The following is a 16,897-nucleotide window of genomic DNA, read 5'->3' as shown; positions in this document are numbered from 1 at the left end:
GTGAGATGTCTTTGTCTGGTTTTGCCATCAGGGTGATGCTTGTTTCATAGAATGAGTTGAAGGGTATTTCTCTCTCTTCTAATTTTTCCAAGAGTTTGGGAAGTGTTGGTATTAATTCTTTGAATGATTGGTAGAATTCACTAGTGATTCCTTCTGGGCCTGGACTGCTAATCTTTATGGAAAATTTTAAACATACTAATTTGATCTTTTTACTTGTTATAGGCTTATTCCAATTTCCTGTTTCTTCTTGAGCAGTCTTAGCAATTTGTGTCTTTCTAGGAACTTGTCCATTTCACCTAAGTTATCTAATTTGTTGATAAACAGTTGTTTATAGTATTCCTTCATAATCCTTTTTTATTTATGCCAGGTCAGTAGTGATGTCCTCTTATTCCTTATTTTAATGACTTGAGTTTTCTCTCTTTTTTTCTTGATCAGCCTAGCTAAAGGTTTGTCAATATTGTTGATCTTTTTAAAGAACCAACTTTGGTTTTATTGATTTTCTCTATTTTTCTACCCTCTCTTTTATTAATTTTCATGCTAATTTTTCATTTCTTTTCTTCTGCTTGATTTGGATGTAGTTTGTTCTTCTTTTTCTAGGATGCAGTTCTTTTGTTGTTTCAGGATTAAATAAAATGTGTGCCTAGCATCTAGTAGGTATTCAATAAATGTTAGACCCCCTTTAAATTTATTCATCCTTGTTGCTCTGGGCCCATAAATCCAGCCTGTTGATACCAATTTGAATTTTGATATTGTCATCAAAGGGTATTAGTCACGCTACTCAGCTGTGTAACATTTGCAAATCTGATAAAACATGATTCCAATACCTGCATCCAAGATGTGGATGAAAACAGTGGAGCAGGGCAGAAGCTGATGGTATGCCACTGCAAACCTCTTCCAGATGGACATCAATCCTTTCGTCGATGTTCTTTGGGCACAGTGGTTCAGCAATAAATCTGCCCAGCTGTCCACATTTGCCCCTGCCAAATGCCCTGCTAAAGCTCTGTTGTCTGTGGCACTCCCCAATTCTCTCATCTCTACAGTGGGCTGCTGGCCTCACCCATCTGTCATCTGTGCTGCTTCTTAGGTGTAGTAGATTGAACGATTGGTCCCAATTTCCAACCCCTCCCTGCATTCACACCCTTGCCATAGCCTTATGAGTGGAGTACATTTTACACCCTTTACTTTGATTTTGACTGTATGATTTGCTTTGGTCAATGGCATGTGGATGAAAGCCATAGTGTACCAGTTGCAAGCCTAAGTTTAAAGAGGCCTCACATGTTTCTGCTCATTACTTTGTATCTCTGCCATCACCTTGAGAAGAATGTGCCTACACTAGTTTTCTGGTCCAAGGGGCATGAGAAATGTGTGAAATAAACCTAGGCTCACAATCCTACAGCAGGAAGCAGAGCCTCTGTAGCCAACCCAGAGATCCCTGAGAATAAATGATAGTTGTCTCAAACCAAAGGGCCTTGGGATGAATGGTTACACAACATTGGAACAATACTTGACCAATACACTAAGTAACACCCATTAGAAGGCTGTGTATGTAGGTATTTCACCAGGTGTAAGGAGGGATAGTAGATCCACCTTCAAGCTGAGACTCTGCTCTGAACTGGTGGAAAGAGCTTTGGGCTAAGGATAGTTTAGGAGGAGTCTAGTCTTGGCCCTAGCAGCCTTGGGCAGTTCTCACTTCTCTCTGCCTGTACCAGAAGGGTCTCCCACGCACACAGCAGTCCTCTCCCATTTTTTGTGTGCAGGTGGGACATATCTGGTAGGCAATGGCCATATGTAAGATATATTTTCTCCACAAGATTGGGATTTTGAAAAAACTCCAAAAGATAATTTTGAAGAAGTCACTTCCATTATTGACAAGCACCTTAACCACTAGTGATACTGCAGTAAAGGGCGCTCCCACTGGGTTATGGCTTGGATCCTAGGGGCTGTGGGGGATGTGAAAGTTCCTCATCGCTATTAACCTCTCTATCTTCTCTTCAAGAATGCGGGGCAGTGAGATTGGTATTATCTCCCAGAGGACGATGCACTTGGAAGAGAGTAAAGCGTCCATTTCAGGCCCCTTCACTTTCCAGACCCCTTTTGAGAACTTGGGAGGGACCTTCACAGTGTGTGTATATGGCTCGGCAGTTTTGCAAAATTTACAAAGGTAAGGGGTTTGAGCTGCATTTGTGCAACCACTGTCTGTGTCTATTCTCTCTTCTGCTCTATAAAAATTCTCTCTGTGTCAGGTGGCATTGAAGTGACCAAGGGCTTTTCAGGTGTCTGTTAAGGGGGTTTGAGTTGGGATGCATTTAGTTTGGGTTGTGTGGGATATAATTCTGTGGTTTGCATCACACTCAGGGATAAGTCATTACTGGCCTTGCTGGTGTAGGAATGGCTTCCCGAAGTGCTCATTCTGTGAGCTCTCTCAGTATCATGATGTGAGTGCACCCATGGCAGCAGCTCCTGGAGTATGTGAGTGATGCTGGATGAACCAGGCTTGAGATGTACAAAGCCTACAGTAGCATAATCTTCCAATTATTAGGCATGTAAAATCTTAAGCAATGGCCCTGTCCAGGTGGCTCAGTTGGTTGGAGCATTGTTCCATATACCAAAAAGTTGTGGGTTTGGTTCCAGGTCAGGGCACACGCCTAGGTTGTGGATTTGATCCCTAGTTGGGGCGCATATGGGAGGCAACCGATCAATGTTTCTCTCACATCAATGTTTCTCTTGCTCTCTCTCTCTAAAATAAATAAATAAATAAATAAATAAATAAACAAACATGTCCTTAGGTGAGCATTAAAAAAAATTGTAAGCAGTGGGTTCAGTTCTCATCAATGCCTATTCAAAACAAGTTCACTTATGCAAGAATATACTCAATAGGGCAGAACATACTATTATAATTATGCTATATATTCCTTTTTTCCTTTTCAATAGGAATTATGTAAAATAGAATTGATTAGAATTCCTATGCTGCAGGCACTGGCCTGTAGCAGTATTTCAAATTTAAGTAAAACATCAGCAGCTTATGTATGAAAGAAACTTGATAAAAGTTTTCCTAAATTTGACAACAATCCTGAAAACGCACATGACATTACCAATAATAAGGGGTGAAGCTAAAAGAAATGTTTCTAAACTACCAATAATTTAAAGCAAATTTCAACCAGCTGGTCTAGAGGAAAGAATGAATTTCTATCTATTCTCATCAGAGAAAATATTACAAAATCATTTTCATGTGAGGACTTCATCAAAGAGTATGCTGTCAAAAACGACAAGAAAAAAGTATTAGAGAGGCATGTCATGTGGCAGAGTATTTTCAAAACTTATGTTATTTTTCTGGATTTTGTGTTGTGTATGTATTGTCATAACACTATAATTGTCACCATTGGTATTTATCATCAAATTTGTCATTTGCTATGATTTCTCTTCTCATTCTAAATAAATACTTATTTTGCATTCAATTTTTGTATCTATAGTTTTTTATTTGTTTCTTAAAAATGTGCTCCCAAATTGTATAGGTTTTGGCCCCCCAGGAAACCTGCTGCTGTCCCTGCCTGCCAGAGGCCATGCCCCAAATGCCTACGAGGGGCTAGCACTGCCTTCACCAGGCAGGTGGTGTGCCCTCTCAGGGGCTCCCTGTGTCACTCAGATTGAGACCCCTGCTACCTGCTGAAGGTGCAGGGCCACCCGGCTCCCATTGAGGGCTGGCACTTGGGAGCACCTGTCCCAGGTTTTCCAAGAGGAACTGATAATATGAATGTTTGCATGAATTCTCCTGAGTCTTAAAAGTTAACATCTCCATACCGGGTAGCCTGCCCTTTTGTGACCTCTCTCAAGATAACTTCACCCGGCTGGAATTTACTTTTTAAAAAGGTAAACAGTTCCTAAGCAGCAGAGCTTTATGGTTGACAGCAGTGACTTGCAATGGGCCTCATGGTGACACCAGTAGGCCAGGATGCTGTAGCAGGGACCGCCACCCAAGGAGTTTCCAGGGTCCTGCAGGCTTTGATGCTCCAGTGTTTTCTCCAGCAGATTCCCTGCCACCTGGCACCAGTGCAGACGAGGAAAGACCTTGAACTGCGGTGGGTGGCTAGGACTCTCTTCTGGGCTGGGCAGGCCGGGGGGCTCGGAGGAACCAGGGCAGCGGCGGTGTCCTCTGTGGCCCTGGACTGGAGTCCATGGGAAGGCAGGAGGCATTGCAAGAGTTAATGTGATAACATCCGTTGATTATTTTAAGCCACGTGGAGGAAAAATACATTATAAATAGCAAGGTACATAACAGATTCAAAGGGTAAGTGTATTGATAGCTTTTCCTCTTCTTAAAATTTCTGATGTTTCAAAACAAGATTATTTCAGGAGTGAGTCTATTTTAACTCAAGAGATTCTTCTTTAAACACGTTTCATGGTGAGAGAGTCCGTCTCCTCCTGTTCTGCCCCAGCTTTTTCCACGGAAAGGCCAAGCTCTGGTTTCACACACCTCATGCCGGCCTCGAGCCTTTGAAAACCTTTCTGGGCACCACTGGCCACTGTGCATGTTAGCAGAGGCCAGGCTATGGGTCTGGCTTGACATTTTAATCCCCAGAATCCGCCTTGTTTACCACTTGACAGCAGCAGGTTTCATTTTGAACAAGGTACTTTGTAACTTCCAGATCCCAAAGCAGGACATGACCGCACACACACATGCACACGCACACGCACAGAGTAAGAATGTTCCCTGAGATTAGGGGCTGACTGAGCTGCCACTCGCTCCCTGTCCTGACAGCACACCAGGCCAGGAGATGCTTAAGGTCTGGAACAGGGAGAAAGCTTGACCCGAACGCCAGTGCTGGTCAACAAGGGGCATTTAGACTTTTCTGGAGCAGGCTCGGGATCCTGTCCATGGCTGGTCCTGGGCCTTGACAAGCTTGTATTTCTTCATTTGCACAACATAACTTTCCTGATTCATAGCCCCGGCCTCCAGCGCCAGATGCTGAAGTCAGGCAGGCAGCTCAGATTCCGGAGGCTCCTGTTGCTCTCACCGGGATTAGCACAGGGAACTGCCGGCAGGAGCACGGGGGTGGCGTGGCCTTCTCCTCTTCCAGCCTGGCTGCAGTTATGTCTTTGCAAGCACTTATTTTTTAAAAACTCCTTTTGCTGTTGTGCAGACATGACTTTCTTATGATCTCTCTCCCCCTCCTTCTCCACCCTGCACACCCACGGTCCTCACAGTTGAGGCAGCTGGATGGGATTCTAATTTGTTCAGAGATCGGAAATCGGATAAAATGGTTCCAACAGAGGAAATGAAGATTCTGGCACCACCTTGGAGTTCTACTTAAAACCAAAGCCCATTTTGCAGAAAGGACAGCAATGGAATCCACTGCTTCCAGCAGGGCAAAGACGCCTCCATTTAGTAGGGAGAGGAGGGGAGGGGAATAAACCCATTTCCCCCTCTCAGCAGGAGCTACTGCTTAATGAAGATGAATTGAGATTTAACAGTGTCGACGCCGTTGAATTACGAGTTTGATTAAGGCGGCCGATTAGTTAGCAAAACAGGCTGGAGATGAGTTGTGTATGTGCTCAGCAAATGCAAATTGATGACCCTCCCGTCCTGCCGATCTGGGTGACTTTGGCAAGGCCTTGGCCTTTCATTTGTCCTGAGAGCAGGGGCTGCAGTAGTTCACCGATAGCCCGTGGTGGACCCGCACGTGGGCTGAAAAGGACCGAGGCCGTATTTTATTCAGTCAACCAAGCGTGGAGGGCGACATTGAGCAGGATTCTGAAGTGTTATATGCGCATTTCTTACTGTGGAGTCAATTGTAGATTCACTCAATAAGAATACTCATATGGCAGCTCAGAAATTCTTTGTATATTTATGGGTAAAATGTCTAGGATTTGTCTAAAATACTCCAGAAATTTTTTTTTTTTAAAGTTTGCATGTGTGTGTTAGGGAAGAACAGATAAACAGATAAAACAAGATTGTGGAAGTGTTTAGCATCGTTGAAAGTGGGAAAAGGAAACATGGGGGGTCATTATTCTCTCTATTCTCATATCTATTGGCAATTTTCCACAATATAAATCTTCCTTAAACCTGTAAAAAATTCTCTAAAGACAATAAGCAAGAGAAAAGCAAAAATTAAAAAGAGAAGATATAGAAGAAAAACACGAAGGCCCAAGTAAGTAGATGGATGAAGTATATGAACATACAACTGGTTAAAAAGAATCACTGTAGCCCGGCCGGCATGGCCGAGGGCTTGAGCGTTGACCTATGAACCACAGTTTGATTATCTGTGGGGCACGTTCCAGGTTGCTGCTTGATCCCCGGTGTGCTGCCTGCAGGAGGCAGCCGACCGATGACTCTCTCATCATTGGTGTTTCTATCTCTCTCTCCCTCTCCCTTCCTCTCTCTGAAATCAACAAAACATATTAAAAAATCATGTCTAATAAAATTTGAAAACATGTTCAACTTCACTAAAAGAAGTAAATAAATTTAAACGAAAGCAATAGAATGTCATTTCTCTTCCCAAGGAGTGAGCAAAGATTTAAGGAGCACCAGTGAGCTCACTAATTTCAGTGAGCACCGGTGGCTGGCCTCCCCCGAGCAGCTGCTCAGAGTGCATATTGGGACAACTTTTTGGAAGCTGAATTAGCAATGCGATTTCAACAACCTTAAATTTTTTCCTATCCCTTCAGCCAGTAATTCCACTTCTAGGAATTGTGCCTAAGGAAACAAGTAAAGATGTACGTGGTGATTTGTGATTCATGTACATGAATGACTGTGCTAGTATTATATAGAGGAGTAAAAACAATTGGAAATGACCCAAACACCCAACAATAAATGACATCTTAGGTAATAATTGGATAATTAATGTGTGCATTTATTCAACAGATATTTACTAAGATCCCTCTACAAGCCACACGCAGGGGACACAGAAATAAGACACAGTTCCTATCTTCAGGGAGTTGATAGGGCCATGGGAACATCAACAAGGAAACAGTGTGACAAAGGCCATTTATATAATGGAGATATTGCAGATATGAAAAACACGAGTTTCAAGGGATGGCTTTGCTTTAAGGTAAATGCAGGATAAAAAATTGTGTATATTGCCCCTTGTAAAAATACTTACATAAAAATATAAAGATTGATAAGCAATATGCAAACTGTTAGCATAGTTACTTCTGAGTGCTGGGGTAATGGGTGATTATTTTTTTACTCTTAGACTTTTCTCTAACTTGCAAAATATTCTCTAATCAAAATATATAATTTTAGAATTTGAAAAAATAAACACAAAAAGGAAATGGTGCTACACTTAATGAAAGCCTACTTTTTCTCTTTTTAGATTTTTATTGAATTTATGGGGTTACATTGGTTAATAAAGTTATACAGGTTTCAAGTGTACAGTTCTATAATACATCCTCTGTATATAGTATTGTGTGCCCACCACCCAAATCAAGCTTCCTTCTGTCACCATTTATCCCCCGTTTACCCACTTCTACCTCCCCCCCCTCCCCTTTCCCTCTGGCCATCACCATACTGTTCTCTGTGTCCATGAGGTTTTTTTCCTGCTTGATCCCTTCACCTATTTCACCCAGGTCCCCAAACCCCCTCCCCTCTGATAGTTGTCAGTCTGTTCTCTGCATATATGAGCCTGTTTCTATTTCGTTTGTTAGTTTATTTTGTTCATTAGATTCTGCATATAAGAGAAATCCTATGGTATTTGTCTTTCTCTGACAGTCTTATTTCATTTCGCATAATACCCTCCAGCCTATCCGTGCTGTCGCAATAATGAATGTTCTATTTTATGCCGTGTAGAATCCTGAGTACTTCACACAGATCCCCTCCATTAATGTACATACAACACACACACATACATGGTCTCATTTAACTCACAACTTTTAGAGGTAGACTTTATTTTTAATTTTTTAAAATGTTCAACTTTTAATTTTTATTTTTGAATGACTTCTATATTCATGTGGTTACAAAACCAAATCAATATAAAATGATATACAGTGAAAAATCCCATTCCCACCCGTGCCCTGACCACTAATCCTGTTCTTACACCAGATTTAACCACTTTTATTAAGTTCTGTGTGGTTGTCTATGAATAATAGGCAAATAAAAAGTATTTCTATATTCCTCCTTTTTATACAAAACATAGCATGTTACACATGCTATTTCTCATCTTGATTTTCTCACTAAAGTTATGTGTACTCCTTACAGTTGTGAGGCCAGAGTTGTCCACGAACAGAGCGGTGGGCAGGAGCAGAGGGCGTCCAAGGACAGAGAGCTGGGAAAGATGGTGATGTTGGTCGAGGTGTGGGCGGGAAGGTGCGGGAAGGAACCTCCCAGGGTTTCTGTGGTGGGAACAGTGGGACTTGGGGAACGAGGCTGGAGCCCCAGAGGAAAACAGCCTGGCATGTGGCCTGGTGAGCTCGATGGGCCCCTCCCACGGCAACTGGCTCTGATCGGGATGGGAGAGTGACGAATGTGCATGTGGAACTTAAAAATCTGTTTCTGATTCTGTGGATCTGCTGACAACACTCTGAATCCCCACTGGAAACTGGGTCCAAATCTGAGACAAAGATGATTGTCAAAAAGCAGAGAGATAAGGATCTTACTAGAACGATTTTCATTACATACCCATTCTTTAATGAGTTTCTGCATGTATTTTTCTAATGTAGATTCTCCTCCGTTACTTAAACAGAATACCAGTCCCCTCATCTTTTTAAAAAAGAGAAACAGCTTTTTGGAGTAAAATGACACACAATAAAATGGCATAAAGTATACAATTTGATATGTTTTGACATGAGTATATACTTGTGAAATCACCTCCACAATTAAGATTGTGAACATATCCATCATCCTAAACTGTTTCCTTATGGCCCTTGGTAGCCTGTCCCCCCATCCCCTACCCCCACCCCTGCTTCCCAGTGCTGCCTAGAAACCTTTTCTGAGCATTAAGCTGGGGACATCATAGGGCTCACCTCATTTGTTTCCTATCTCTCAAGGAGAACTCTTCTTTTTCCCAATGCCCAATTGCTTGCACGCCATTGTTTCAGGTATTTTGTCTGGGCTTTTAGATGTTTCCGTCAGAAGGTAAATCTGACCTCTGTTACTCCATGTTGAATGGAAAGAGTCCCAATCCACTCATCCTGAATGATTCACTGCAGCTCGATCAGAAAACAGTGCACTCTCTCCTCCATTGTCTTGAATATCTACTATGGGAGAGTTTCTTTCATCCATCCAGTCCCCTGTGCCGAGCTCTCTCTTTGGCATTGGGGGAGCAAGACAGGCATTGTCCCTACCCTCCAGGAGATCTCGGTCAAGTGAAGGACATAGACAACTAAACAGGTGGTCTCAGTTTAGAGAAAGGGGGCCACATGAGAGGTAGTTGCAGCGTTCTATGGGTGTGGTGTTGAGACTGGAGCAGATGCTTTTAGGGCCCCGTTTCCCATCCCCTTGACCCACATTTGATTTCAGCTGCAGCCCTGTTTGCAGGTTCCACATGACCTCAGTCCCACCTCGGACCTGCACCTCTGTTTCTCTGTAGCTTCAGAAATCCATGCACCAGCAAACAAGAGCCCTTCAGAAGTACAGTCCAGAACAGGGAGTGAGAGTTAATGGCCATGTGAGCCCTTAACCAATGGGAGATGGGAGCTGTGATAAAGGACCTCACTTTCCTGTCCTTCAGATGGACAGTCCTAGGGGGACATTCTGTGTGCTTCTCAGAGGTCCCGGCAGAATGGAGCCCCCAATACCTACAGCAATAGTTACAGCGGTGTTTCTTCTTTCCTAACTTGGTCCCCCCAAATCTTCTCTCCTACTCTCTGAGATCACTTCCTAAATAAATAACCTGCATCCAAGGAGTTGTCTCAGGCTCTGCTTTCAGGGGGACTCAAATGTAGACATAAACTTATCTAAATTTAGTAAACAATCTCATTTTACAGATGGGAAAATTGAGTCTTGGGGCTTTTCCTGAGATCATAGGGATAGAAAGTGGGAGCCAGGATACAAACACAGGCTACTGGGCTCCAAATCTCTTGTTTTTCCACAAGCTCTAGATGCCCCCAGAAACTACATTATCAAGGGTGTAGGTCTGGGGGCTGCAGGGAGCTTGTCACGCATCATCGAGGGGCCCAGCAACCTCTTTGTAGTAATAGTAAACCTAGTAGGGAATGAAACAACCATGTCTGTGTGCTGGTGTGTGTCCAGGGAGCTTGTGATGACTCAGGGGACAATGCTTAAGTCATGGCTTTGAAACAGGTGCCACTATGTGCAGGGTGCTGAGGTTCACAAGTGCAAACAAGTGCCCCTGCTCTCCAAGGGGGTGATAACCCAGGGAGAGAATGAATAACAGACTGACATCAAGTACAGTAGGGATTAGACTAGTCAAGACTAGAGGGGACACCCGAGAGGGAGTGACCAGTGTGCTCTGGATGGGGAGGGAAGGGTATCCAGCAGGAAGGAACATGACACAGAGGCCTGGAATAGCCCCTGCTCAGGGCCCCATCGGCAGGTGGGAAGATAGTACAAGTTGTGTTGGGATGGAGTTGGTGGAAAACGGTGGGGGGGAGGCGGGACTCAGAAGAGAAGCAGAAAGTAGGTCCCAGAGGTTATGCTAAGGAACCTGGGCCTGGCAGTGGGAGCCACTGAAGGCTTTTAAGTAGGTCAGTGATTTTCAACTTTAGCAGGCGTCACAATCACTTGGAGAGTTTGCTAAAACACAGATTGTTGGCCTGGGCTCTGGACTTGCTGAATCAGTAAATCTGGAATGTGTCCTGAGAATTTGCATTTTCCCACCAGTTCCCAGGGGCTGCTGATGCTGCTGGTCTGGGAACCGCACTTGAGAGCCACTGAAGCAGGGTCCGAAGTGCTCAGAGGTTCTCAGATGAAGGAGAGGGCCTGGCTGGGACAGAGGGTGGTGGGAAGGCTGCCACAGTGGTTCCAGGGACAGCCGAAGGGCATGAACCGGGGGTGTGGGGATGGAGAGGGGGGTGGGGAGGGGAATCAACAGGACTTCAGCTGGGTTTGGGGGAAGGATAATTAAAAACCCAAGTGGAGCTTGTCACCATCTCAGAGCCGTCTCAGAGCCTCCAACCAGGAGCCCGTGTGTCCACCAGGAACTGTGTAGGACGGCATTTAGTACATTCACAGTGTTGTACAACCACCACCTCCATCAAGTTCCAAAGCATTTCCATCACCCCAAATAACATCCTGAACCCATTAAGCAGTTACTCCCCATTCCCCCTTCTCCCCAGCTCCGGGCAGCCACCCACATGTGTTCTCATTCTGAGATTTGCCTACTCTGGACATTTCATATAAATGGAGTCACACAATACGTTACCCTCTGTGTCTGGCTTCTTTCACTCACCGTAATTTTGAGGTTCATCCACTTTATAGAATGTGTCAGTGCTTCACTCCTTTTTATGGGTGAATAGTTTCCCATCGTATGGACATACCACATTTCATTTATGCGGCCATTCACCGATGGACGTTTGGGTTGTTACCGCCCTTTGGCTATTGTGAACAGTGCTGCTACAAGTATTTGTGTACAAAGGCTTGTTTGAGTACCCATTTTCGATTATTTTGGGTATATACTGATTACTTGGAATGGCTTATATAGGAATGGATTATATGATGATTCAAGGAACCTTACTCTTAGTTCAGCTGTTTGCATGCCTCGGCCTGACCCTGCTAGAGTTCCCAGGACCTGTGACTGGCCGGATGGCTCCCAGGCTGTAGCTCAGGCAACTGGATCCATGGATGAACGGTGGTGCTGTCACTATGCTGTCACGTAGGGGTTGGGAGATGCCTTCAAATTAGACCTCTTGGATTTGAAGCGTCTGTTGCATGGCCATGTGGACATGTCTGGGGAGAGGGCTAGGTGTGCTCGCCTGCAGCCACAGGGAAAGGTGTGGGCAGGAGACTGAAGTGGGTCATCAGTGGTTCAGGTCATCACATGTGTCTGCGCTCACTGAGCAATTATCATTTTCCTGGGCACTGCTCTAAGCACTTTCCACTATCAAATCATCCTAGCAACCCTGTAAGGTTCTATGAAAACTCTCATTCTTCATATAAGGAAAAAAGTGCTGGGCTCCCTCGGCGCTCCCTAAATCCACCACCATACTGCTCATTGATTTCAGTGTTGCGTTGCTTCTGGCTGGGACCTTGGAAGACTGAGCTCCTTGAGGGCAGGGACTGGTCTTTCCTGTCTGCTCCCCGGGGCCTGGCTCAGAGGCTGGCATGCTTGTCCAGTGGGGCCTGAGGGTGAGTGGATTCCTGAGTTAGGGCTTTAGACTAAGAAGAGAAAAGAGGGACAAAAGTGGCACCTGGGAACCGTGACATTTAAGGGCAGGTGGGGGTAGGGGGGCACAGAGCAATATGCAGATCTTGTAACATAGAAACCTACACCTGAAACCTATATGTTCATATCAACCATTGTCACCCCAATAAATTAAAAAAAAAAAAGGCAGGTGGAAAAAGAGTAATCAATAAAAGAGACCAAGAAAAATGGTGTAGGAAGGAATCAGAACTCACAAGGGGAGATATTATAAAGTGTGTTGACCCATCCCAAGAACGCTGTGCATGTGGACTTCGGGTGCAAGTTCCTAGGGCGGAGGCCACGTCCGATGTGACGGTCACTGCAACCAGCATGGGGTAAGTGTCAGACACAGGTGGGTGTGAGCATGTGCATGACTGACATTCTCCCATCAAGGAGAGGGAAGGCTGGAGGGGGAGCACAGTAATGGGAGGCAGCCAGCTCCTCTCCTGGCAAATTACCGGGGACGGCAGATAACTAGGTATGTGGACAGCACGTTCCTTTACCCCCCTTGGAAAGAACTAATTACAATCATAAAAAAGAAGACAGGAAGGATTTCTTCCACACTCCCTCGCAGACTGGGCGAAGCCAGGTCAGGGGAGAGGTGCAGCTTCCCAAGGCTCCGAATCGTAGAAGAAAAGCCCCTTCTCCAGGGAGAAAATGGCACGAGGTCTCATTAATGCCATTAAAATGCAGGGCTGATGAGCGAAGGTCCTTGGAGAGTGCCTGTGCCGCAGGGACTGAGCGATTTGAAGGCTGTGTCTCCTCCTGCTCCTGCCCCAGCTCGCAGTGACCTGCGCTGCCCCCTCCCACCCCTCCCCACCCCCTCTGGTTTCACCGCTGCCCAGGCACGATGTGGGCCTGGTGGCCAGGGGCCTGGCAGAAACTCAGCTGCTGGGAGGCAAGGGACTTTGGGGAGTCCAGGCACCAAGTGGGCAAGAAGGTCATGGGCAGGCGGGGCTGTGTTTCCATCCTTTGTTCTCTGTCCTCAGGGGTCTGTGCAGGTGTGATCCGCACAGCAGTCCTCTCTCTGTCTATCAGTCGGTGTCTGGCTGGCTGTCTCCGCACGGTCTTCCTAAACTGATCTCTACAGACAGGCCCTCTCTGCTCGTTCCCTTTGCATCTGTCACCACTCTATTTACAGTTTCATTTCTCTATATTTATCCCAGCTCTCTTTCCCCTCATTGTCTCCCTGCAGTCAGTGCCTCTTTCCACGCGGGACTTGTCAGTAACTCCTGGGCCTTCCAGGCAAGCAGCATACAAGCTGAAACTCCATCCCCCTTGTTTAGGCTGTAGGTCTTTGGACATTGGCTAAGGACCCTCATTCTCACTGGAGTTGGAAAACTTGCCCAAAGGCAGCGATAGCTTCCTGGGCCATGGGCCATCACTTAGTAAGCCAGTGCCTCCTGGTTTCCTGAGCTGCCCCACTAAGCACTGTTGTCCTGGGTGTCCACATGAGTGGCCAGGCACAGATCCCAGGCTAGGGCTTTCCAGGCCAGTTTCTCATTCTGTCCTCATAATGAACCTTGGAGGTAGCTGGTTCTGACACATGCACTTTTACAAATGAGAAAGCAAAGGCTCAGAGAGATGGGGTAACTAACCTGAGGATACAGAGCTAGACAGCAAGAGCATGATCTTGGCCCAGCATCCATTCTCCAGGCCACTTTGCAATAGTGCCTTGGGGCACTGTAGTGTGGGCCACAAATGTGTCTAAGCTACACACTGGTGTGTATGTGCATTTCATGGTGAGTAGCTGCAAGGTTTGTATGCGCACATGTATGGGGTTTTTATGTGTTCTGCTCCTGTGTTTTAAGATCTGGTTCCTCTTTTTGGGAACCCCTTAGGACAACACAAAATACCCCTTTCAGTCTTTACTGAAAAGGTGACAAATAATGTCTCTGAGCTCAAAGGACTTGCCAGGCGCAAGGCCTCTCCCTCCAGGGCTGGAGCACACCCCTGCCTGCCTTGGTACCCTGCGCACACAGGCATGGTGATGGGGGCTGGGCCAGGAAGGCAAGGTTGTGTCTTAGCCTCAAGGACTCCCTGAGGCCTTGTCCTCCAGTGCCCTGAGGCTGTCTCTGGCTGGGCTGTGACCACCACGGGAGCAGCAGGGCTCCTGCTCAGAGACCCTGGGATGTCCATTTTGCCTACCAGGAATCTACTCAGAAGGCCAGAGTTTTCTTCCAGGGTTTTGGTGGATGACACAGCTCATCTTGTCAACGGAAGGGCTGCCTCAGCATGGGGGGGGGAGAGGAGCCTCCTCCTGTTTCCTCATCCCCTTCCCTTTATTGGGCAATGGCTCACTCTCCCATGGGCAATGGCCCTGGGCTGCCCGGGCTTATGGCCACGCCCCAAGGCCTAGCATGCAATTTTCAAACTGTATTTTGAGATCCTCAGCCCCTCCAAGAGGAGCTTCAGTTACCCCTCAAGCAGGGGGATGGAGAAGTAGGTGGTTACAAGGTACTCCGAGGGTGGGAGTCAGTTTGCCCTCCTCTGACCAGGGCAGCCCTGATTTTATGTGTTCTACAAAGTGGGCTTTCTTCTAAGAGCTTGGCTAGGCTAGCACCCTGACTCGTGCCACATTATTACTTGGCTTCTTTTAAAAAAAAGTATTTTTATTGATTTTTTAGAGAGAGAGAAACATCAATGTGAGAGTGGAACATCCATGGGCTACTTCCTGTAGCCCCCTCACTGGGAAATTGAGCCCACAACCATGCAGCAGGCAACCTTTTAGTGCAAGGACAGTGCCCAACCAACTGAGCCACACCAGCCAGGGCTTTTGTCTTCTTAAGAAGGGTTCCAGCACCATCCCCTCCCCTCCCTTGGCTCTTAGCTAGGGACAGGCAAGCTTTCAGCCTCTCCAAACCCTCCCGGCCCCATGGGTCTGAAAGCAGCAGACCACGCACGAGAGGGCTGGAAGGGATGTTCAGGGGCTGCCTGGATGCCTCTGACATGCCTCTCTGATCTTGCTGCACCCTGGGCTCCTCTCTTCACTACGGTGTCTTAGCCAGGACACTTGTGGTCTCTTGGGCAGCAGGGTATGACTCACAGGAAGGGTGCTGGGCCATGCGGCCTCTGACAGTTGTTTTATGGAGTACACAGCAAGTACAAAGGGGGAGGGAGAGGAGCACCTCATGCTCCATTATCTCGGAGCTACTTCCAGAGCCCTGAGCCCTGAGTTCTGGAGGCCCTGGGAGCTCCCAGGAGTGGGAGAGCCCTGTCCTCACCCTGAGCTGCCCTCTAGTGGAGCGCCTGTGAATGGCGACCGAGTCCTCAGGTGGTCAGCAGCATCCCTCAGCTCCCAGAGGGCTTCTTCTCTAGGTGATCTTTCTGGAGACAAGGGGCGGATTCCACTATATTGTACACACTGAGCAATTTTGCTTAAGGACAGCCACAGGGCTGCTCCTAGTAGGGAGGGCACCCCCTCCTTCAGTCTCCTGCTTGGCTGCTTCGCTTGGGCTTTTCCACACAGCAGAATTTTCCCAGCCCTGCTCAAGGTGACTCTTCTGTGGCTATGGCTGAATCTCAGATTCTGCCTCCTCCCTCCTTCAGCCTGGCTCCCTTGGGGAACAGGTTCCCAGAGGAACCCCAGCTGTGGTACCTTCCTTGCACAGCTGGGATACCTGTTGCTAAGGAGTTGCAAGCTGAGTGCTCACTTGGCCCTCTGAGTGTTTGATGCCAGAAAGAGCTGTGAGAACCAGACTGATGCTTCACATGTTCAGACAAATGCAATGTTCAGACACACAGTCACTGCTGAGACAGTGCAAAGTGGTGCTCGCACTTTGCCTCTTAGGGGTGGTACAGGAGGAGTTGCCTCTGGTTTGGAGAAAGGCTTGCACATGTGGTCTGTGGGTGGTTGGAGTCCCTTCCAAGGAGCAGGAGCTTTGGGTCTTGCTGGAAAACTAGAAGCAGCAGGGCTGGAGGACAGAGAAGCTCCTGATGGTCACTGAGTCCTTTGTGCTGGGGCACTCACTCAGTCCTAAGGGTAGGTCTCCATTCAGAATCTGGAGGACAGTTTCGACTGTTGCTGGCCTGGCCGACACCTCATAATACTAGTTTCTGTCTTCTACATTCAAGCCTTCCTGAGTTCAGGTGAAGATCAGAGGAGAAGATGGCCCATGTGTCTGTGTAGGGGGCATTCCCAAGGGGACCATCCATGGGCAGCTGGGAAGTTCTCATTGTCCCACTAGACACTTGGAAGTGTCTAGAGACCCCTACACAGTTAAGAAGAGCATCCTTACCAAGAGCCCGAGAGAAGTCAAGTTCTACTGTGTGCAGGGATGGAGGGCTGTGTGTTTGGTACATTTCAGGGACCAGTATGGTGTGGGGTCTGGAAACCAGTCCTGTTCTGACAGCTGAAGGTCCAGCTAAACTTGGGAAAGAGAAGACCCAGGGGAAAGAGAGCATCTGCCACATCTGAAGGGTCGTCCTACACCTTGTCCTTCCAGCTCCAGAAGGAGATGCGGGCTGGTAGGAGAAACTATTAGAAAAATTTTAATAATTTTATTGGGGTAACATTGGTCAATAGCATTATATAACTTTCAGATGTACAGTCCTATACTATATCATCTGCATATTGCATTGTGTGTTCCCCATCCAGAATCTAG

Source organism: Miniopterus schreibersii (assembly GCF_964146895.1).
Source record: "Miniopterus schreibersii genome assembly, chromosome: 15".
Lineage (NCBI taxonomy): Eukaryota > Metazoa > Chordata > Mammalia > Chiroptera > Miniopteridae > Miniopterus > Miniopterus schreibersii.
Note: the sequence above shows the minus strand (reverse complement) of the source record.